The sequence below is a fragment of the Dipodomys merriami genome, unplaced genomic scaffold (assembly GCF_024711535.1).
Source record: "Dipodomys merriami isolate MVZ:Mamm:240054 unplaced genomic scaffold, mDipMer1.0.p SCAF_39, whole genome shotgun sequence".
NCBI lineage: Eukaryota > Metazoa > Chordata > Mammalia > Rodentia > Heteromyidae > Dipodomys > Dipodomys merriami.
The window spans coordinates 10,517,110-10,542,891 of NW_027205492.1; positions in this window are offsets into that span (position 1 = coordinate 10,517,110).

Here is a 25,782-nt window from a genome sequence, read left to right on the forward strand (position 1 = left end):
GGAAACGGATAGTCTAGGGCTCCTTTCCATGAGGACTCCTCAGCTGGTGTGAGTAGATAATGACACAAGCACCCATTGTCTCCATGATAAAACGTGGTACACATCAGCAACCTCCATTACCACTGTTGCATTATTATCATACCAGCTGTAGGGTCAGGCTGGGGAAATGTGGACTCACACTGGTTTATTGGAGATAAGAGTCTCACAGCCTTTCCTGCCCAGGTTGGCCTTGAATCCTAATCCTCAGATCTTAGCCTCCTGAGTAGCTAGGATTACAGGCGTGAGCCACCAGTGCCTGGCTTTTTGTTTTATCTTTCGCTCAATATATATGACAGAAATTAATGTGGGGAAATCTTTAAAGATCCTTACACATGGGGCTAAGAAGGTAGCTCAGCGGTAGAGTTCTTGCCTTGCATGCATGAGGTCCTGGGTTCGATTCCTTAGCACCACATGAGAAGAAAAAGCCAGAAGTGGCTCTGTGGCGTAAGTGGTGGAGTGCTAACCTTGAGCTGAAGAGCTCAGGGACAGTGCCTAGGCCCAGAGTTCAGGCCCATGACCGACTAGAAAAAAACAAAACAAAACAAAACAAAAAAACAAGAGAGAATCTCAGCTTTGGCTTTAATGAGACCATTGCTGCGGATAACTTGAGTAGGAATCTGCTGACCATGGTGGCTTCAAACATTTCAGTAACTCAGGAAGGACAGAGAAGTGTTCTCCCTTAAAAAATTGAATTATACTTGCATGTTTGTCTGTTGGTTAAGTCTAGTTTAGAACTCTTCTGTGATTCAGTATGCAAAACATCTTTCATATAAACAGCTTGTGTTATCCAGGAAAATTGACAACTGGAAGGAAGACAAGTATTTTATTTGTATTATGAGAAATCATGGCATGATGGCATATAGTTTAATCTTTTATAATGAATGCATTAAAAAATTAGTCCTCTCAGTAACTGGCTGGAATATTCATCATTTTATTTTAGGTCAAGATATGCTCTGGAAGATTAATACTTGCTTAAAAGCAAATAAATATAAGAAACTACAAAAGCAAATGCAATTTTTTTTGGCCCCAAGTAGAAGCATTAGCTAAAAATTGTCTTTAAACTCCCAAACCCAGAATATATTTTATGTTTATTTCCAATATTCTCTGTGGTGGCCCAATTTATACTTTCAGTTCAGATAATTGCTCTCTGGCTGAGAATTTTAATCCATTCTTCTTTTCCTCTTTTAAATTAACCTAGAGTTTCCAATGTGTGGCTTGCAAATGGCTACCATGTTTATTTGTGGCAAGTACAGCTATGTTATAAACATGTGTTCATTCATTCTTCTTCACTCACTAACCAGGATGCTTTCAGAATACTGGCCTTCAGATATTTGAGATTCCTGGCTTCCTTACAAGTAGAGTTGGCTAGGTGCCCTGGGACTAGTAAGCAAGACAGTAATAGAAGTCTGATGATGTTTCATGGAAATCCTTTATCTTCCTAAAAGAAAGTTAGCAAAAAGTGGTGAGTGCCCATCCTTTTATTCTTGCTACAAATTCTGATATAATGAGAATAAGAGCCAATTTCCTGAGAATGGCTGCAAATAAGAGAGGAAAAGCCTGCATCCCACCGGTATTACTTAGCAGTTGAATCAATACCAGTAGGCATTTATTTCTAAACTTTCTGTTATGGAAGAGAGAGAAAGAGAAAGAAATCTGTATTTGCTTCATCTGCTATTTGTTGGTCATTCTATTTCTTTTTCTTCTTTGTATTGTGAGAATACCATACAGAGGAGTTACAATTATATGGGCAAGAAAACGAGTACATTTCTTATCAAGCATTGTTGCCTCCTCTTTGCTTCCCCTTCCCATCCCTTCCCATACTCCCCCCACCTCCCCCCACCAGATCCCCCCCACCAAAGTTGTAAAGTTCATTTTCGACATAACGACTTGTACATCTCATTGTTGCAATGGGTCCACCTGTATCCCTAGTTAAACGATTTGTTTTTGCCCTTCCCCTCCACAAATTATACCAACGGTATTTGATGTTGGTCATTCTATTTCTGTAGCAGCTAGCTAACCATATTCCCAGGAAAACATGAATAGTGGAACATAGTTGGAGAAGACCTACCCCGGGCTTTATTTTAATTACTGCTGAATACAAGTCTATCTGGCTAAACCTTTCTATCCTGTGGTGCTTTCCCGGTAAGATTTCTGTTTGGATTTTTCATTTATGACTGCAGTCATTGAATTCTCTATTCCAGTTTAGAAACTCAAGAAGACACATTTGGAAATGGAAGTCCTCTGGACCATTCTTACTCCCCACTACCTTCTTCCTCTTACAGATCACTCTGCACCATCTATTGTTATTCTTTACTTTTATTTTATGCTGATCCTGGGGGCTTGAACTGAGGGTCTTGTGCTTTCACTTGCCATATTTGCTCCAGGCAGGTGCTTTACCATGTGAGCCGTGCCTCCACTCCTATCTTTTTGCTGATAATTGCACATTAAAGTCTCTTGGATTTTTCTGCATAGACTGGCTTTGAACCGTGAGCCTCAGCTCTCAGCCTCCTGAGTACCATGGGTGACAGGGTTACATGTGTGCACACCAGACCTAGCATATGCTTTCCTCAGGGGGAGTGTCTTTCCGCTCTGCTCTGGACCTCCAGAGCCTCAGTCCTTCAACTTGATTTTGCATGTTTCTTCTCTTCTTTTGCTTCAGTGTCACCAGTTTACCTCTGTTTCCTAGATCATCCAGTCAGAACATGTAACTCCTTTAGTTCTACTCCTCTTTATATTAAAAAAAACCTTGCCTTGATACTTCTCTCTTCTTTTGGGCTCAATTCTTTGCTCACTTCGCCAGTCTAACTAAAAGAAAATTTTCTCAAATTGTTTCTGGCTTCCAAAACCTTTTTCTACTCTACAGCTGTGCCTATCTTCCTACTCTTCCACCAATACACTAGTCATGACCGCTTCAGATCATTCACATGATGAGAAGACTACTCGGAGTATGGCAATATTTGGTGACCTCGAATTGACCCTTCCTGTCCTGTGGCTAGTATCCCTCAGGGCAAGAATGGGGTATAAGCTTGTAAGGAATAAGCTTGTAATTGATAGGAAGGACTCAGCATCCACGGGAGGCCTGTGATTGGTCCTTATGACAAGCCCTATGATTTACTCATGAGGAGGGTTTATGACTGGTGAAGGTAAAAGAAGCTGTTCAGGGCTGTGATTGATGGAATTACAAGCTTTGGATGAGAAGACCACACCCTTTCTTATATTATCTTTCAATTAGTCCAGGAGGTTTCTGTCCTATGAGCTACCCTTTGTACCCCTGGTGTTACAATATCCGGCCCAAATAAAGACTTGTTCTAAATGAATGTTTGCCTACTCGTGGTCTTTCTTTATCAGAGGCAGTCGGGTGAGCTGGCCGCACAAAGAGTAGATAAAAATCTGGGCTTCCGTCTCTGACAGTAGCACAGGAAAAGGCTGAAGAGTTGCAGAGAAATAGTAGGAGCTGTGGGCTCCCATATCTGGAGAGGCAGTGAAGCGTTTCAGAGTTACCAAGAGCTAAGTTTCTGGGGGTAGGAACGGTAAGAGCAGGATGGGGTTGAAGAGTCCCAGGAAGTCAATGAGGACAGGATCGGCAAGAAGCATAACCTAGGAAGGATCATGAATATGGAGGAGGGAGAAATGGTGGAGAATTTTGTCTGACACGCATGAGAGGCTGTGAAGAGCCCACAGTGGGAGTTGAGGCGTCAAGGGAACAAGTTCTGGTCCCTAAAAGAGAGGGGCCCAGGGATAGAGAGCTGAGCACTCCAACACAAAATCTGGGAGCTGTAAATCTAGCTTCTGGGCAGTGGTATTCTAAAACCAGACCCCTAAGACTCTCCGAGGAGCATGTAGGGCAATATGGCTATTTTTTGGTCCCAAGTCTCCTGTTTGGAAGTTCTCGGGAGCCTCTAAAACTCAGTGCTATTGGTGCTAAGGAAGTTTCACTATGTCATTCTTTGCTTCTAGATGGAGTAAAAGAACTCCCTAGCTAATTGCTTATGATCGTTGCATCAGGTCTTCTGCATGCCAGCTCCTACACTCCCCCTCCCCCATTTTAATTTTCCCTCCTACAATGCTTTTCAATTTTGTTCATCTATTAGCCTCCCAACAAAAGCTTGATTGTAATAGCTCCCTGTCTGCTGAGTACTCTCCACCACATTTCCAATTGTCTACCCTACTTCTCTTTTGGCCCTGCATGAATACAGGACATAAAGATACAGATGTTCCTTATAATCCATCGCTAATTCCAGATATCCCAACCTCACTTTCACTTCCCGACACTATTTAGTTCTTGTCCTGCAACTCATTTCATACCTATTTCTCAAGCACATTAAAAACCACTATATTCACTTCCTGTATATCTACTGTTTAATTTTACTCCTTTAATGTTATTATCTTCCTACGGAAAATAGTTCAATTTTGTCTTGCCACTGAGATATGTCTCTTGGTCCATTCAGATCTTTCTCCTTTATTTCATCAACCAATTTATAGCAAGGGCCCATTCACTATTCATCCCTTCTTCCAATCATAGGGGTTCAATTTTCCATTGAAGACTCTTTTCACATTGGTCCATTGTGTTTAGAAGTAATTGACCCCATTCTAGCAGTACTCCAGGATGCCTACTTGGTCAATCAGATTCACACTGAGTCAAGCAAGTCACAGAAACTGGTCGGAATGAATGTACCATGCTTCTTTTTTCTTGTTATTATTAAGGAGTTGTACAAAAGGATTACAATTCCATAAGTCAGGTTAGGTGTACCATGTTTCTTGGGCAATGTCACCTCTTCCTTTGCTTTCTCCATTTCCACCCTTCATCCTTATCCACAAGTTACATAGTTTATTTTTTTACATAGTGTATATTGAATACAATGATTTTGTATTCACTCTTCCTCCCTCCATTCCTGCACCCCCTCAATTTTACCCCCCTCAAAAAGAAAAGTTTCCTTTTCCTGGAATTTGTTTGGATAAATAGTTCTTTAGATGTTCAGAGGCGTTACACCTCAGGATTCCTCTCCTGTCCATACCCTCCTTTAGTCAGTTTGTGTGCAAATGCACACAGCCCTGTGTATGTGATCGTGCCTACTTGTATTTTAGATCTAGCTTTCACACATGAGAGAAAACCTGCCCCATTTGTCAGCTTGGCTTACCTCACTTAACCTGATTTGCTCTAGGTTCATCGATTTCCCTGAAAACGACATAATACCATTCTTGCTAGTGGATGAGTAAAATTCCATTATATATTTACACGAACAGTTTTCTTGATCCATTCATCTACTGTAGGGCATCTGGGCTGTTTCCATAGCTTGGTTATTGGGAATACTGCAGCAGTGTGTATGCTGCTTTTCATCCAAAGGGAACAGCCTCCAGCCTTGTGCTGGAATCAAAGGGAGAGACAAGACCCCATCCTGCTCTCCACCTACCTTTAAATAGTACTTGCCACCCCCTTAGGACATGAGCATGCAACAGATGAAGAACAACTTAGCACCACATGAAGAAAACTAAAGCAGTCAAAAATGGAAATAAAATGACGTGTGTACTCTTTTATTCACCTGTCCTTTAAGGCACCCTTGGACATTGTGGTAACCTGACTCTCCTGTTCAAGTTGGATTTCTTCCTTTAGTAGCTTAGCAAACACTGGTTAATCCAAATACCTACTTTGTAACAGAGCCCAGACGGATTGTTTTCATGTCCCTATTTTGCACAAATGCTGCTTTATTTAGGCTGATGCAACAGGCATGGCCACACATACTTAGATGCAGAATGATTCAAAACCTACACATATAGCATTCCCAAGCCTAGCTTTCCTATTTATTCACTTTGGTTATAACTTTACCATCCCTTTCCAGTTTTCCTGTAACTGTTTATATTAATTAATAATAGGAATAAACACAGATGTTGGAAGTATGAAAATAAACTGTGTTGGTCACACTACTCTGCATGGAAATGTTTTTCCTCTCCACCATTCAATGCATTTTGCTGTTCACATTCACAATTTGGAAACTTATAATACGCTAGCCCAGAGATAGCTGAAACCTGGCACTAACAGTTCAAAGCCCAACAGGGACTTCATGAGTAGAAGATCTGTCATGCCAACCATTTTGGTCCTTTTAGCCCAATGGAGGGAACTGGTTTTACATCAGAAACGTGGCTGGTGCCAGCAGGATATGAAGCATAAAATAATCACATTTCTCTTCTTTATACTATATGCAAATCAAGAAAACTGGCTTTTTTCCAATTTGGTAACAAAAGGGAGTAAGGTGCTAATCTTTCAAATGAAGATGGAAATATTTTTCCTACTGACTGACTTTTCAGCACTATTTCTAAGTGAACTGTCCTCGGGGAAACAGCCTAGAATATGATTTTACTGTCACATAAAGCATTGCATTACATTTAAGTCAAATGCATTTTATGCTTTAACAGTCTCTCTCCTCTCTCCTCTCTCTCTCTCTCTCTCTCTCTCTCTCTCTCTCTCTCTCTCTCTCTCTCTCTCTCTCTCTCTCTCTCTCCTACTTTCCTTTCATTCCTTTACTCCCAATTAGATGAGTGGGATATTATTTCACAGATACTTCATATCAAGAGTGTTTGACATTGCTATGTCTTCCTCCATCTGCTGTGTGCTGTGGTGAATGAACAAAACAAAGCAAAATAGGCACAAGCAGAATAATAAAGAGAAGATGTCTTTTTCTTTTTCTTCCCAGGAATCAGGAAGACCACCTTATGGTGAATATTAGTTTACATAAATTTGAATGGAAAGGAGAAAAAGGAGCGAAAATGATTGCTTTCTTTGAAGTCATTTCATATTTTATAACTACAGGAAAAATGATTTGTCTGGATTATTTTAAGTGGACTGGGGAGGGAAAAAGAACTTTGATGCGATATATATTAAACAGATTTTCCTAATCTCTGAAGCTATCATCTGAAGCCGGATCTGAGATAAAAGACGAAATTGCTTCCTTTCTGGTCCTCTTTAATTCAGGTCAACTTCTATTAGATTTGAACTATCAGGACTGAAGAAACTCACATTCCTTCTCAACAGCCCCATGCCGAAATGTATAATAATTATTATATTATGTTTTCTGGGTTCCTAGAAGTGATTACTGGATTACTGTCATCTTAAAAATGTAATTCTAAGTGAGATGCCTTATTTTTAGAGGAGGAAAATCAGTGCTGTATGAAACCATGATGTGTATAGAAGGTGGATGAGAAATGTTATTAAATGCATTATGGATAGGCTGGGCTGTAATAAACCCAGGGAGATTTTTTATTCCGAAGAACAGTGGGAAGCCCATGCTAGATCAAAGGCTGGGTAAGGGCAAACCCACTGATAAAGTCCCAGCCATCACAGGGTAACATATGCTAATGCAAGAATGCCACCTAGACACCCAGGTATGGTTTCCTGTGGTCAAAACAAGCTTTTCTCCTTCTTTTCCAAAATGGATATGTGGAATAGATTCAAGGACCTTCCCAGAGCCGTGGCTGTGGTGTGTCTAGGTTGTCTGTGAAGGCTCGCTAAGTAGATTCCAAGGAAGAAGTCTGAACTTTGTTGAATTTGGCATTGGGCCCATCATGACTGTCCCTGAATCTGGTGAGGGTATTTGGCATTCTGTAGGTTTCTTCATCTGAGAAGCCTTTAGAAGCTGTTCTGTTCCTCAATGTATGCTTTGTCTTTTGTTCAGTGGTCAGTGAAGGTATTATGAAATTACCTGGTCATCTTGCGTCTGCCCTCACTGATATGTTAATTCTACATAGCAATGGTCCATCTTCCTCTCATTCCCCAGTGGAAGGAACCGAATCCAGGCTCTTCCATATGCTAGGCATGCTCTCAGCCACACCAATCTATCTCTCTGTCTGAGTTGCTCTGAAGTGGCTGGTGCATCACAGGTTCTCAGTAAATAAGTGTTGACTACGTGTCAACAGTTTAAAAAGATGAAAAAGATAAAGTACATTGACTTTTAAAATTAATGCTTCTGCATCAAGTTATTCTACAGAACTGTCAGTTTCCAACCTGAATTTTTCTCCTTTTTGTACATGGACAGGGCCATCTGTGAATATGCGGTACTAATTGTTTCAGCAGATGGGTGCTAAATTATACACATGACCAGGAAGATGTCATGTGTACAACCATTGCCAGCCTTGGCCAACAGACTTTTAAGTGTTCACTTTAGAGACTAGACTGAACAATGTACATCTCAGAGCTATTTTCTCATTCCATGGAGGATTGTTTTCCAGGTGAATTGTCCCTGAGACTTAAGGAAAACTAGAACTTTGTTATGTGTCAGCTCATATATTCTGAGGCACCAGATTGCAGAGACTATTCCTAAAAATGCAGTATGCTGTGCATACTTGCATGTTCACCATCGATGTGTTCTGGTCTCCTAGATGAAGTTTCTGAGCATCCATTTTGCATTACTTTTTTCCACACAACATTTCCCCTGGTGTATCACAGACTTTGGTCATACTGGGTTTTTTTTTTGTTGCCAGTCAGATGAGTGGAAGGAATCACTTTAAGTGATTTGTCCAGTTCTTGGCATTCTGAATGTTGGCAATAAACGTGATGCCAATCTATGCTTAGAATAGAATTTGCCATCTGTGATAAATTTCTACCAATTATTTTCTCTCAGTTTGGCATTTGTCTTTGCTTTCTTTGCAAGGAAGGGTACCATGAAATGTTTATATCTTTAATGGGTTTTAAACAAAATGTAGGATTGTGCCTAATAATTTTACCCAGTGCTTAATAGAATTCAAGGTGGATATCTTGCAGTGGATATCTACTGCTTTTCTTGGTGCAATTTTTGTTCTTCCTTCTTGAGCATCCTTTCATTGTTCTGTTAGATACCCACCTTTTCCCAGCATTTTCTCTGCCTCCCACAGTGGGTGCATGGCCAAGGTTGATACACAGTATGGTTAATTCAGGGATCTATGATTTGGTTCAGGAACAGACAATAAACCCCAGTGAGCCCAGACTTCACAGTATCTGTTGGAATGACCAGGAAAAAAAAAAAAACATACTCCTCAGATTAGGAAAATGGCTGTTGACTCTGCAGTGTCAAAATCCAGTGTGGGAGGAGTCTGTGCACAAGGAAATGCAACCCAAGAGAAAGTAAAGCACAAAACAGAGAGGGAGAAAAGACAGAAGAGAGCCAGGAAGACTGCTGATAGGAGAACTCATATCCTCAGTCTAGCTATGTCAAAGGCAGGAGTGCCTTTTTCCATGTTCTCCAGCCACCTCACTTACTATATTTTATTAAACATGTTTCAATAATCATACTACTTCCATCGGGATCAGCCTAGACCTCTGTGATTTGTATCTGGAAAATGGTTGACTGTGAGTGTTGATCTTAGAAAGCCAAAGGCACTGATCAAGTCAGCAGAATTCTGACATGGTTTATTCTTCTTCTTATTGATTTAGTCTTTGGTCTTCATCTAAAGACAAGGTTTAGCTGCAAATTTTCTATGAACAATTTATAGACTCCTTTAGGGAAGCCTGCCCGTCCTTCCTAGAGATGGCTTGCAGAGCTACAATTGGCAGCAGATTTGAAGCTCCAGTGTGTATTTCCAATTTATTCCAGGCCTATCTCAGAAAGAGAGAAGAGGGTCACCTTGGATTTTTTCAATTCAGTTTCAAAAAATGTTGTGGTTGACCAAAGGACACCCATGAGTAGCACATTTCCACAAAATGAATTTTGTCCACTTTCCCTTAAATGTATGCCTTATTTTAGCTTTTGCTTTGGAATGGAAAATAGACGTTGGCAGGAATGAGAAATATAAGTAACATGGCTGACGCCCAGGGGGACCGAGTAGTCTGCATCTTAGCAATTCTACCATTGGTTGAGATGTTCTTCACTATTTCTTTTTGATTGTTGCCAGACAGCATTTTATTTATTTATTGTGTGTGTGGTTTTCTTTATTATCTTTAAGTAGTTGTACAAGGCAGTTGCCATTTAAAAGCAGTCTGCATCTCAATCAGTGTTACCTCTTCAACATTCTCACTCCCTGTCATCCTGCCACTTCCCTTCCTTTCCTTAATTTTGTGGTCTATACAATGACTTCTTAAGTACATTCTTCCCTCCTTCCAATCTAGAATGTGCCATGTGACTAAGTTGTTCCTTCACTGAATGGTTTTAATCCAGAATGTTCTGTTACTTGTTAATGCATTCTTTCGTGGAGTACTTTTATCTAGAACATTCTGTCATTTGCTAAGGAATTTCTTTTTTATAGCTTTATAATTTTCATTTTTAATATTTTATATTTTTTTATAATTACATTATCTCTAAGTAGTTGAACAAAGGAGTTGCTGTTCAACAAAGCAGTTTACAAATACAATGTGTCTTGATTAGTGTCACCCCTTTCAGCAGGCTCACCCATCCCCCCAACTCACCTCCTACCTCAATTTTCTTACATTTTGTAGGATATATATTGAATTTTTACTGAGTTCCCTCCTCATTATTTGTCTTTTCCCTTCCTCTTAACCCCACACCCATCCCTTTCAAGTTCTTGTATCCTGGTGCTTATTTTGTTGAACTTTGTTTGTTTTTTTTTTTAAACTGTATTTTTTTTGTCTTTTCTTTGTTGGTACTGGGGATCGAACCCAGGACGTTGCACTTGCTAGGCAAGCGCTTTGCCACTGAGCTACATCCCAGCCCTTATTTTGTTGAACTTTGATGTTTGCCTTTCTAAAAAATTACACTCTTTGTGTTCTCCCCGAACCTATCCTATTTTAAGGCATTTCTTCATGGAGTATTGTTAATCTAGAACGTATGTCTCTGCTCCTCAGCTCATGGTTTCTCTGAATAAACCTTTACGTTTCTCCAGAGGAATGGGCATTGTAAAGGAATGTCCTCTGGTTCCGCTCTAGACTCAGGGTCATGCAGGTCGGGCTTGCTCATCTCAGCACGTAGGAATTCTTCTGATTTGTACAAATCATGTGTGTGCTAGGATGCATAAAATGCTCAGAAATGCCACCATTTGAAACTCAATGCGCCTGAATCCTTTAGACCAGCCTTCTTAAAGGGAACGGGGGTTAGCCAGGCACTGGACTCCTATTCCTGTCTGTGTACCTTGGTTGACTCCTCTTTTTTAAGACTAATATGTTCAGTGGTTACATATTAACATCTCAGTCTTGTACAAAGAGTTCTTGATTGCTTCTTTGGTTCCATCTGAAACACATTCTGCTACATGCCACTTTTTTAAAGCCTTTTACTCAGTCATATTATCTTGATAATGGGAAAAATCTGACGAATTTGGAACAACTGCAGTCATAAAAAAGAGGAGATTCATGATCAGAAATAAAAAATAAAGGCATAAAGAAGTGCATAGATGTCATTTCAGATATCATTTCAAATCTTCTGAATATTTTTAAATATATATTTTTTTACTGTGAAGATGCTATACAAAGGGGTTAGTTACATGAGTAAGGTAATGAGTGTATTTCCTCTCCAGCATTATTACCCCTTCCTTTGTTTTTTTTCCCTACCATCCCTTCCTCCTCACCTCTTCCTCAGTTCCTCCCTGCCCTCGCCAAGTTGTTAAGTTTGTTTTCAACATAGTGTCTTATACATCTCATTGTTACAATGGGTCAACCTGCATCCTTGTTTCTTCATTTTGTTATTTTTGTTTGTTTGTTTTTGTTTTTTGGTCGGTCGTGGGGCTTGAACTCTGGGCCTGGGCCCTGTACCTCAGCTCTTCAGCTCAAGGTGACTGCTCTATTGCTTGAGCCACAGCACCACTTCTGGTTGTCGAGTGGTTTATTGGAGATAAGAGTCTCATGGACTTTCCTGCCCAGGCTGACTTTGAACTGCGATCCTCAGATCCCAGCCTCCCGAGTAGCTAGGATTACAGGCGTGAACCATCGGTGACTGGCTGCATTTTGTTATTTTTAAATTAGAAAATTGTATATACAAGATGCAGGATACTGGACTTAACTATAGTGAAAACAGAGGTTATACCATGAGGGAAGAACATACAAAAGAAACAAAAAAAGACCACATAGTACATTATAAGCACTTTAAAAACAATATCAAGAAAGATAAAAACCTCTTGTGTCCCTATCTTGGGGTTCATTTCACTTATCTCTATTTTATATGGTCTTATGTGCCTAGCTTTTGATATTTTCTACTTGTCTGGTAAGATTATCATAGATATATACTAGTTATTGCAAATAAGGGAAACCATGGGACCTATGTTTCTTTGGGCCTGGAAATAAGAATGGCCAATAGACACATGTAGAAATGCTCAACTTCTCTGGCCATAAAAGAAATTAAAATCAAAATACCTTTGTAATTTCACCTCATCTCAGTTAGAACGGCTATAAAAGACTCCACATAGAGCTCCCCTATAACCCAGTAATCCCACTTTTGTACATTTACCCAAATGACCACAAACAAGGCCATACTAAAGCTAGCAGCACAACTATGTTTATTGCAACATTATTCTCCATAGCTAAGATATGGAACCAACCCAGATGCCCCTCAGTAGATGAATAGATCAAGAAAATGTGGTATACATATTTATATATTTTTATATTATTTATTTATATATTTATACACACACAATGGAATTCTATGCCTCCATCAGAAAGAATGACACCGCCCCATTTGTTAGAAAATGGAAAGACTCGGAAAACTTCTGAATATTTAATTTCTGGTTTTATAGTGGATAAAAAGATAATTTGTGGTGGAGTTAATCAGTGCAAAACATAATCTAGAATCTATCTTTCAGTAGTTCAAAAGAATGTATTTGTTTTACTATCCAGCTCTTTGACTTCCCTTCTCTGAGAAGTTCTGAACTCTGTTCAGAGAGGTAGAGATTAATTAGCTGGCCTACAGCTTAACTCCACTGGAGGTGAGGATTTCTTTTTTAAAGTGTCATCTAAAGGCAAAGCTCCTGAGGTAGAGTACTTGCTAGCACATGTATGACCCTAGGATGAATCCCTGCTATAACAAAACAAGTGAAAATGGATCCAGCATCTGCCTGGCATATGTAATAATCAACAAGTTACAACTCATATTTATACTGAAATAATGTCTTGAAGAATCAGCAATTATGATGACAAACATGGTCCCTTGCAAAAGAACAGTGAACGTTTGTTTGCAGGGTTCACTCATGAACAGTTCCTTCCGGTGCTCAGGCTATAAATATTCTATTGGTAGCTGAGATCTCCTTTGGACAGAGTAAGTGGTTTGACTAATTTAGGAGAAAAACATGGCTGGGGAAAATCAGACTTGGATTACAGACTATAAGCCTAGTGGGTAAGCCTTGAGAATGAAAGCACTGCCAAGAGCTAGAGAAAAGCCATCAGCGGTTCACTGTGATTAATCCCCAACTTTGAATTTTATGTCTATGTGAGGGGAAACTAAACACCTAAAATCTGAGGTGAAGACTATGGAAATCGTGACGGGGGGGAAAAAGATTCTAAACTATGTCCCTGGTTTCTCCTTTATTCCTTCTCTCCACTTTCTGAACCCTCAACCTTTGGCCCCACCCCTTTCAAACTGCTACCTAGGAGAGCACGCTTGTCCTAGAGAACATATCGATGTATTCACATTCATCTTTGAAAACAATTTCCCATGTGTAGTACCCGGTCAGGCTTTTCCAAGATCAAAACAAGACCTTGTGCTGCTCTCAAAATGAACTCTGTTAAGCTGTACTGTTGCAACCCAGCTCTTGTAATGATCACAGGTAAGCCAGGGAGGTGGTGTGTGGTCTGGAATTTTAAGGACAGAACAAGGTTGCCTTGACTGTATTTGTCATTGCCCTGGGTTGGTCATTAGGATGGAGTCACAGTTTGGTTATCCAAACGTTTTATGTCCCTTACGAATAGCAAGGTCTGAGCTGATGAATATGGGTCTTAGGAGGAAAAACAGAAAGACAGAGGGGCTGGGAAGGTGGCTCAGTGGTAGAGTGCTTGACTCGCATGCGTGAGGCCTGGGTTCAATTCCTCAGCACCACATAAGCAGAAAAAAGCTGGAAGTGGAGCTGTGTCTCAAGTGGTAGAGCGCTAGCCTTGAGCTGAAGAGCTGAGGGACAGCGCCCAGGCCCAGAGTTCAGCACCCACGACCGACAAAACAAACAAACAAGCAAAAAAACAGAAAAAGAAAGAGAGAGAGAGGGGTGGGGGGATTTTTATAATACACACTAGGAAGCTTTTCTAAATGGGGACCAAAATGGGTCCATGTTGATGCCCAACACTGGGAGCCCTTCACATGTGCTGGGCTCAGTGTTGGCATGAACAGATGCAGTCAATTCTACTGCTTCAGTGGATTTATTATGATCATTTTCCAAGTCTCTATTTTCTATGTGGAGCTTTTGGCTTACCTAAAGAAGGGTAATTTCTGATACTGTGTTTAGACCTCCGCCATTCCCTTCAGGTAGAATCCTGCTTACATCCCTGATTGTCCACTGCTGAAAACAAGGTCTCATCTATTTCATGGAATGATTTAAGTTTTAATTAAGCAGAAAAGTACCATATCTATTCCATAGCAACATCAATCAACGTCATTTCCTTTGTTTGGAATTTGAACTGCAATTTGCACGTTGTATCATTGTACAGAAGAATTTCTCCTTAAAGTCAAGAACCCTTGTAAGAATTCCATTTTCATAATAGAATGTTGCTTCTTTTGAAATTTAGCATTTACAGTTTGTTTTCTGTTCATTCTTGTCTATAGTGATGCATTTGCACCCGCTTCTATAAACGTGTGGGTGTTTATTTTTGTAATCTGTGGTCTTAATTTTAATAAAAGGTTTTTCCTCACTTTTTCCTTCCTAACTTATGTTGTTACTTCCCTATGTTCCCATTTTTACAGAGCTTTCCCCTTTTTTTCCACAGTAAAAGTTAGACATTTTACTCCTATCATAAATTGCAAGTTGTATAGTCTTTCCCAAACAACACTTGGACTCTGATTCCATTCTGGCAAAATGGGGGAATGGTCAGTATCTGGTTGGCTTCCTCCCAGTCGAGTAAAGAACAGCACTATTTTTATATTAATCGTGAGTGTTTCTTTACTTCTCCCTGTAGAGGTGTTTCTAGTCTCTCCCCGCTGGACCTCAGACCATTCTGAAGAATAACCGAAAGCACAGGAGTTTAAGGCACATGACTTAGAAATTCCTTTACTGAAAGTCTGTTCCATGCAAAAATGCCTAGATTTGCTTGCATAAAAATAGTGCATTTCGGGGTTGGGAAGGTGGCTCAGTGGTAGAGTGCTTGCCTTGCATGCATGAGGCCCTGGGTTCGATTCCTCAGCACCACATAAGCAGAAATAAAAGCTGGAAGTGGTGCTGTGGCTCAAGTGGTAGAGCACTAACCTTGAGCTGAAGAGCTGAGGGATAGTGCCCAGATCCAGAGTTCAGACTCCACGATCGGAACCCCCTCCAAAAAAACAAAACAAAACAGTGCATTTCCCTGTTGTTTCTTAAGATATGGTTTCTCTGGAGACAGCTTTCAGTGGAGAGTTATTTCCTTTTAGTTGTTTGAAAATGTCTTGCTTGGAAGAGAAGGAAGCTGTAGGAATAGTTTTTTTTCCTTAACCCAGGACAATATCTTTCCTTAGTGCTTACGGTTCTAATATTTCTCTGTCTTTCTCTACTTCTTTTTTTTTGTCAGTCATGGGGCTTGAACTCTGGGCCTGGGCACTGTCCCTTAGCTCTTTAGCTCAAGGCGAGCATATACCACTTGAGCCAGAGTGCCACTTCCGGTTTTCTGGTGGTTCATTGGAGATAAGAGTCTCACAGATTTTCCTGCCAAGGCTTTGAACTATCATCCTCAGATCTCAGCCTCCTGAGCAGCTAGGATGACAGGTGTGAGCTACCGGCACCTGGCTTTCCCTACTTCTTTTATTACTTCTATACTGTAGTCATTATGTGTTAAAAATAGTTCACCTAAAATCCTTCTAGTCTGTCATTGTGGGAAACTGAATCCGCAGACATTAGTCTCTCTTATCCTCTGACCTTTGATTCTTCTCATTTCCCTTCAAATTTCTATGTCAGGCTTAGAATTTAGGATTATTTCTGATTTTCCCATTTATTTTCTTCTTCATCTCTAATTCACTGTGCCACCAGCCACTTCTTTTTCCCCCTCAAATTACACTATTTACAACACATTAAAGCCCTATTCTTTTTCCTTCTATATTGCTGAGCTAGGGTTGTTGCTTTTTTTCTGCATTCTTTCTTCCTTTCTGTCATTCCATACCATTGAGCTTTCCTGTAAACACTTATTCACAATGATACATCAAATGATTCTCTTAGGAGAAATTCTTGTAGTCCAATTCTGGCACTTACTGCTTGAAGTGACATTTACTCATGTGATTTGTTTCCTTCTATATTTCATGATCTTTGATTCTAAACTCATACATATTTGATCTTAAAAAAAAAGTTGGAAACTATGCACTTAAATCAAGGATGTTTTTTTTTTTCCAGAGAGGATTTTATATTTCTTCTTGATGGAAAATTGCAGGCTTTACTTAAGTGGAACATTAAAAACAGAAAATAAAACAAAGCAGAAAGTAAACATGAAGCAACCAGCTGTTTTCAGGATATGAGCGTAAGCCTGGGGTTCTGGGTGTAACTCCATCACTTTGCTCTTGGCCAAATGCCCAGTACACCAATGGAGGAAATCATGTTCCGATTGTTCTATCCTGCCATGCCCTTTGCAGTCTATGTCGATTTGGGGGTTTCAACTTAGGATTTTTCTTCTTTGAGAATGTATTACCCACCATTCTGCTGAGGATCTCCCATGATCTTCTCATATTTACCTCATCTTCATTTGTTTATTTGCTTGCCTTCTCTGTTTCTCCCTCTGCTTTCAATTTGATAACCTAAAGTAGGTTAGCAAAAACTCCTCAAGGATCCTTCAATCATCCATGTTTTCTGCACCATGGATCTCCCAACACTAATGATGGCTGTAAAATCAGATGCGGCTCCTTGTGATGAAAGGTGAGTCACAAGCCACAGCTAAAAGATGATCCCTTCAAGAATGAGGAGTTTTAATTTGCAATTGCACTGGATAAAGGATTCCTAATTTAACAAAATGCCATCCATCATTCAGAACTAAAGACAAGGGCCTGCAGTTCAGTTTTTAAGAATGGTCCCTGGTGCTGGGTTAGAAGATGTGCCCCTGTATATGCTCCCAGCTCTAAAAGCATCATTTACTCCTGCACCCTACATGGAGAGCAGGGAGTGTTCCTCCCTTTCCTGTGTTTCTCCCTACTTTGTTATGATCAAACAAATCCTTGATAAAACTCCCCCCCCCCGCAAAATAATAAAGACTTGAAGTCAAAGTATGAGGCTTGATTTGACCATTCCTTGGCTGTGAGACTTTTAATTCATCTCTTACCCTCTGTGTTTCCACTGTTATGTAGAAACAATGAAGATACTTTCCATAGAGGATTATCATGAAGAGAAAATTACTTCAGGGATGTGACTTTATGTGGTGGCATACAGGGATAGAAGATGCTTCCCAATGTTTCTCTCAGAGTTATTTCCTTGTAAAAGAAACTCCTGGATAAATAGTTGGGTCTAAGCGAGGCACTGGTGGCTTATGCCTATAATCTCAGCAAGAAGGTTTAAGACCTGGAGGGTCACAGTTCAAGGCCAGCCTGGGCAGAAAAGTTTGCTAGACGCGATTTTCAGAACAACCAGCACACAAGCAGCTGAAGGTGTGCTCAAGCGGTTGAGCATCAGCTGAGCAAGAAGCCCATTGAGGGAGAGGTCTTGAGTTGAAACCGCAGTACAGTCTGGGTCTAACTTTCCTTCATTTCAGACAAGGCAAAGCAAGCATGCCATGTTGTTATCAATGTTGTTATCACTGTGGCCTAGAAATCATACTTTAGTATTTTCAGATAAATCTGATTCACTCAAAACTGCAAGATGCATAGGGAAAGAAGAGGATCTTGAAAGACAGGTGGATAACATTTTAGAAAACATGAAAAGTTGGAGTCTTCATTTTTTATCTTCTCTTGTTCTTCTTACCACCAAAACAAAGACATAATTCAGTATAGAAAACAACGCTCGCCTAGAGGAACAAGACAGGTATACAGAATAGGAGAAAAAATATAAATTCCAATTTTTTATTTGCTTTAATTTCCAAACTCTAGCTTGACATCTGGCTGATCCTAGCCACACAATGTATGCTTTATGAGGAAAAAAAAAGCAAACGTGAATCAGTTCATCTTTATGTATTGCTAATTATTACTGTAGTTGCTGTTGTTTGCATGGAAAACCTCTTCCACAAGCTCATTTGTTGAATGGGTAGAGCCATGTTGGTAGTACTGCTTGGGGAGGTAGTGAGAGCGTTAGTGGGTGAGGCCTAGCTAGAGGAAACAGGTCAGTGGAGACGGGTCTTTGAAAGTAATGGTTTCTGTCTCTCATCTCTGTCTCTCGGCTTCCTAGTATCATGATCTGACCAGCCCCTCCTGTAACATTTTCCTAATGTTCTTTCTTTCAAGGGATGCAGAATTAATAAAACTAAAGATAATAAATTGAAACCTCTTGTCCTCTGACTCTTAATATGAACTTTCTTCCTTTCAGTTGTTTATATGAGAACATTCTGTCACAGCAACCAGCAAAGGTGGCTGACATAGATGTTTGAAGGAGTGAGTCTAAATAAGCAGTTTTGTTAAGAGCTTTGATTTCAGGCCCCCAAAACACCAAGACAGAACTCTGGTAGCATGAAGTACTACAGTGATTTTGCTTCTCTCGGGTTTGAACATTACCCTCAGTAAACGAATGTGCAAGTTATAAGAGGTTTGTGTCTATCAACCAAAATTAAACCTTTGAGGGACATAGATGGTCTTTTTCTATTTTTTAAATTTTGTGTTGAATACTATGTTTCGCTTAATAGTACTATTGCTTTTATCATTTTATCTTCCCACAAAATCTTTAGTAAAGCACTCATTTTTTGCACCTTACAGATTTTTTATACTTTGATATAGCATTATATTTTTCCTTATAAATACTCCAATAAACCATAGAGGACTCTGGCAACATTCCTAAATTACAGCTATTTAAAATATTTAAATTGAGAACGTAATGAGCATGCCAGTGAAGGAACTGAGGCGGGGGAGTTCTACTCAAGAGAACGCTGAGAAATCCCTGTTCTCACAGGAAATTAAACTTTGGTGCCAACATCTTAGCAATGTTCTAGAAACATCTACCATTTCTCAGCCTGAAATTTTACTGTCAAAACCCATGTTTGCGTCACATTATATCTCTCTCTCTGTCTATGCCTCAAGTGAAAAAATCATTTCAAGACACCAAGTAAAATATTATTAAGGTGATTATCATTTTGTCAAATGTATATCTTAACACAAGCCTGAAAATGTACCATTTTACATGTGTCACCTTGCTGGATTTTCATACAATAATTAGTTCCATAGTATAGGTCAGAAAAGATTCTGGAGTCTCAGGGAAGAAAATATTCCTAGATGCAGAGTTGGAATTCAAGCCAGGTCAGTTTATTCTAAAACCTTTAATTGGTCAGGTGACACAGAGAGCGTCTGGGGGGATGATAAAAGGGATGACCTTAATCTACATGCTTTGTACTCATAAACAGACATGGTGACTGGTAATCCCTTTGTACAACTTAAAGATAATTTAAAGATAATTAAAATACAAGTAAAACTCTTAAATATCCTATTTTAGTTTTCCTGGGATTCATTTTCAAAACCAAGAGGAAAAGATAAAAATTTCTTTAAAAAAAAAAAGCAAGCAAGAGAGAGACTTCTAGATCTCTTTGGTAAAAGAACAGACACAAATGTCTGAAGGTTTACCTATGACCATTTGGAAATAGATGTGATTTGAAATGCAATTAAAAGAATCTGTGAATGAAATGAGAAGAGAAATGGAAAGGAAACCTTCTGTAGAAATATTGGCTGCACATAACAATGCCATGGCTAAATGCCCATCTGATAAAGAATTTTTAATTAAGCTGAATAATTTATGATCCATTATACTTCAGTGAATTGAAAAGGATGCTTTATTTCTCTGAAACAAGACTGTATACCATAAATTCAGCATATTGTGTTTTCTCAAGTTTCTAGATTAAAAAAATGTAGGAGAGATAATAATTAATTTCTATCATCTTTTAACCCTTAGTGTATTCATCCAAATACTTCCTCCCACAGAAAGCTAGATATTGGCTTTTGTTTTATATGAAAAGAAGTTCTTTATGAATTGATCGCATCATTAAATCAAATGATGGATATTCACTGTGTATTTAAAAATATATATATATATGCAAACCTTCCAGGTTTAAAGCTCTATTTGTACATAATATTACACACACATATATATGTATATATACATATATATAACCATAGAAACTTTTATTTGTATATAAATATGCATGTGTATGTACATATACCCACATATATACATTCATTCCATGTATACATATATAAACATATTATTACAAGTATTTACAACTACATATATATGATTATGCACATTAACTATTTACATAGTTATACAGACAAAAGCATGTCTGCATAAGACTTGTTTAAATCATTTGTTCTCCCTTGTATTATTGGTAGTGTGGATCTTTTTGAAGTTTTTTTTTTGTCAGTCCTGGGGCTTGAACTCAGGGCCTGGGAACTGCCTCTGAGCTTCTTTTTGCTCAAGGCTAGCACTCTACCACTTGAGCCACAGCACCACTTCCTGCTTTTTCTATTTATGTGGTACTGAGGAGTCGAGCCAAGGACTTTATGCATGCTAGGCAAACCCTCTACCACTAAGCCACATTCCAAGCCCATTTTTTTTGTAGTTTTAAAGTTCTGAATATTTAAAGTTATTTAATATGAGATAAAAAGCATACACTAAAAGTACATTATAAAGGATCATTTAAAGGAAATAAATGCTGAAATAGATGGTTCTGTTTCCACTTTGCTCCATGTCTCTCCATAAAGAAAAAAAGATTGCTTGAATCCTTATGTGATATTGTTGTATTTGTATCTCTATCCTGTATATCCTTTTTGTATTCATAATGTCTCATTCATTACTAGAAACCTCACTTTATTCATTTAAACTGTTCTCACATAAATGTCCACAAGCATGTCTTATTTTTCAAAAATATATTTTGATTATTTTTCAAATACATACACTCCAGTGTATGTAGCTTTTCACAATGATTGCTATTTTTAAAATGAATTAGATGATTTCTAATAAAATAATGCTACAATTAGCAACTGCATGCAGTAGAATTCTGAATGTGGACCATTGAAACTTTTTTATTGTGAAAATACTGTACATAGGGGTTACAATTACATGGGCAAAATAATGAGTACATTTCTTTTTTTTTTTTTTTTTTTTTTTTGCCAGTCATGGGGCCTGAGCTCTGGGCCTGGGTGCTGTCCCTCAGCTCTTCAGCTCAAGGCTAGCACTCTACCACTTGAGCCACAGTGCCACTTCTGGCTTTTTCTGCTTATGTGGTGCTGAGGAATTGAACCCAGGGCCTCTTGCATGCAAGGCAAGCACTCTACCACTGAGCCACCTTCCAGCCCTGAGTACATTTCTTATCAAGCATTGTTGCCTACTCCTTTGTTTCCCCTTCCCATTCCTTCCCATCACCCCTGGTCCCCCCCTCTCCCCCTCACCCCCCCCTACCCTCCCAAAGTTGTTAAGTTCATTTTTTGACATAACAATTTGTACATCTCATTTTTGCAATGGGTCCACCCGTATCACTATTTAAAAGATTTGTTTTTTCCCTTCCCCTCCACAAATTATACCAATATCAAATACAACGAAAACAGGGGTTATACCATGGGGGAGGGACATACAAAGCAACAAAGAAATATCTTATAAATATGTTAGAAACAATAGCAAGAAAAAAAAACCATTTGAGTCCTTATCTTGGGGTTCATTTCACCAAGCATCAACTTATCTGAATGTTTCAGCTTGACTCAGACATATACTAGATATTGCAATTAAGGGAAACCATGGGACCTATGTTTCTTTGGGCCTAGCTTACTTCACTTAATATAATTTTTTCCAAGTCTTTCCATTTCCTAAACAAATGGGGCAATGTCATTCTTTCTGATGGAGTCATAGAATTCCATTGTGTATATATACCACATTTTCTTGATCCATTCATCTACTGAGGGGCATCTGGGTTGGCTCCATATCTTAGCTATGGTAAATAGTGCTGCAATAACCATAGTTGTGCTGGTAGCTTTAGTATGGTCTTGTTTGTGATCATTTGGATAAATGTCCAAAAGTGGGATTGCTTGGTCATAGGGGAGCTCTATGTGGAGTCTTTTGAGGAATCTCTATACTACTTTCCAAAGTGGTTGAACAAGTTTACACTCTCACCAACAATGCAGTAAGGTTCCCTTCTGTTCACATCCCCTCCAGCATCTGTTGTTATTAGAGTTCTTGATTATAGCCATTCTAACTGGGGTGAGGTGGTATCTCAATGTTGTTTTGATTTGCATTTCTTTTATGGCTAGGGAGGTTGAGCATTTCTTTATGTGTCTATTGGTTATCCTTCTTTCCTCTTAAGAGAAGTTTCTCTTTAAGTCTTTATCCCACTTGTTTATTGGGCTGTTGTTTCTTTGAGGATTTGTTGTTGGGGGATTTAATTTTTTGAGTTCCAGATATATTTTAGATATAAGACCCTTGTCCGTTGTATGGCTAGTGAAGATCTTCTTCCAATCCATGGGCTTTCTATTGATCTTGCTAGCTATGTCCTTTGCCATGCAGAAGCTCTGCTGCTTCATGCACTCCCATTTGTCCAACCTTTCTTTGATTTGTTGTGTTTCTTGGTCTCTATTAAGAAAATTTTGGCCTGTGCCAAGGAGACCTAGGGTTTCTCCTATTCCATCCTGTAATGTTCTCAGAGTGTCTGCTTTGAGTTCAAGGTCTTTGATCCATTTGGAGTTGATTCTGGTGCAGGGTGATATATAAGGATATGACTTTAGTTTTCTACAAGTAGTTAACCAATTTTGCCAGCACCATTTACTGAAGAGACTGTCTTTCTTCCGTTCTATTTTTTTAGCTCCCTTATCGAAGATTAGATGGCTATAGGTCTGTAGGTTCATTTCTGGGTTTTCAATTCTATTCCATTGGTCTTGAGGTCTGTTCTTGTGCCAGTACCAAGCTGTTTTGATTACTATGGCTTTGTAGTAGAGTTTGAAATTTGGTATTGATATTCCTCCAGCACTGTTCTTTCTGTTGAGGATCATTTTTGCTATCGGGGTCTTTTATTGTTTCATATGCATTTTTGGATTGCTTCTTCTATTTCCTTGAGGAATGAGGTTGGAATATTGATAGGTATCACATTGAATTTGTAGATAGCCTTGGGAAGTATTGCCATTTTCACTATGTTGATCCTTCCAATCCAAGAACATGGGAGTTTTTTCCACTTTCTAAGTTCTGTTTTGATTTCCTTTTTCAGGTTTTTAAAGTTTTCATCATAGAGGACCATTGAAACTTTAATCTCTGTTACTAACTTGACATTCAGATCTGCTCTGTCAATTTACACGCCACCAAAAGTTTTTCTAAACCTTAACAAATGCTGAGGACACGTGGTAACTGATCTGATGAGATAATTTAGTTCATCAGTTTGAGCCTAGGTATTGCAAACTTTTATAATATTCACAACTGTTTGTATTTAGAAAGAAAGCTGCTTCTATAGAACTTGTGAGAAATGAAACTTTAAAAGACTGCTTTTCACTCAGTATTTTTTTTAAGTATTTGAGGGCTGAGTATAAAGATGGGTACCAAATACAATTAATTCAAATTCTTTTCCATATAGAATAGCTAATTGAAGAGAGTAGCTTTTTAGACTACTTAAAGTATATTTTTCTGATAATAAAATGACTTTCGCTCATTAGTGATAACATTCTGTCATTGGGAAAATGTGAAGCTTTGTTTCTGAAGAGTAAAAGGGAACTCATGATGGGAGATGTGGTAAGGACAGTGGGGAACGTGGTATTGGAGAGTCATGTGACTTCCATGTGTTTGTCCATGTTTTTTTTTCTTTATTCACAGATATAATAAAAGAGATGGCTGTGGGCTGGGAACGTGGCTCAGTGGTAGAGCCCTTGCTTTGCATGCATAAGGCCCTGGGTTCGATTCCGCAGCACCACATAAGCAAAAAGAAAAAAAAGCCGGAAGTGGCGCTGTGGCTCAAGTGATAGAGCGCTAGCCTTGAGCTGAAGAGCTGAGGGACAGCGCCCAGGCCCAGAGTTCAGGCCCCACGACCGGACCCCCCCCCCCAGAAAAAAGAGATGGCTGTGGAGGGTCAATCAAATTTTACTTCAAAGTCTGATATAAACACCAAAAGGTTTGAGATTCCAAGTTTTATAAAGAACATTGAAATTGTTCCACCAAATTGCCATTGATTCAGAATCCTGACAAGCCTGGATCGCAGCTTGAGGGATATGGTCTGTGTCACATTAACCTTGGATGTGTTTTGCTCTACTTTTCCTCTTAATTAAAAATACAGAGTAACATAGAATGTGCATTATTGGCACTAAAGATTAAAATATCGCTGTGTGCCCACAGGCAATTGTGATCTAACCTCTAAATTCACTTCTCCATAGCTTTGTGCCCAACTCTCCCACACAGGAATAAGCAACCTTCAAGTTTCTGAACTGCTTGATGATTTCTTATGTCTTCTACAGAAGAGGTGAATCAGCAATCCGCATACGTACATGTGTACCCACATGGTAAATGGGATCCTATTCTAAATATTCTTCTGAACTTACTTGGTCTTGAAAATCTGCTCAAGTCAGTACAGAAAGGCATTCCTACCAATATCAATAGCTCTGTGGTATTCTAAGCAGAATTCACTACGATGTAGTGACTGGATGCTCTCCAAATGGACAGTTGAGTTTCTGCTAGCTCTTTATTGTTTTAAATCATCCTGAGCAGGAGAAGGAGGGAGAGGCGAAGAGGGGAAGGGATCCACGGAGGGTGAATAATATTGAAATACAGGGTGTCTCTGGATGAAGATCTTATACTAAAACTCACTGAGAGCTGTTGAACAACAGAGGGTGAGAAGATAGGAAAGGAGAGCAATCAAGGTTGATCTGACTACATTACAATGTACGCACTTGCTAACTACCCTGGTGAAAACCCTGCACACAATTAATTCATGCAAAAAATGGAATCTCAGGAAAATAGAACATGCATCATGGGGGTGTACCAGAAGTAGGAGGAAGGGTGAACGGAGCGGGTGAATGGGAGTGAAGATGATCTAAGCACTTTACATGCACGGACGTGTACTTTATATGTATGAAAATAAGACAATGAAACCTGCAGTAATGTTTTTAAGGAGAGCTGGGGGACTGAGGGAGAGAAAGCAAAGGCGAGTCTGATCAGGGTCTGTGTAGGTATAATGAAAAGCCACACCAATACCTGCCTTGTGCAAATAATACATGCTCATGAAATCTCTTTCAAAAAATTTAACAATGCCCAACAACTCCTTGCCTTACACACGCCACTGTAACCCCTGTGTACAGCATCTTTACAATAAAATAAAATTTAAAGAAATCAATAGCTATGTGAGAACACCTTATTTACAGAATGAAGAGCTTATGGGACCTGTTTCAAAAACAAACATATGCAATGAAATCTATGCTTGGTGCTCAAGCTGTTGATGATTTTTTAAATTTTTATGATGTTACAGATGACCCTATTTAGGTGTTTTTGCACTAGCTTTAGAAGAGTCTTCTAGAAGTAATATTGATAAGAAAAGCACTTGCATATGAGAGAGGGCACTGATACTTTCCAAAAAAAAGGCTTTCCTGTTTACTGCAATTC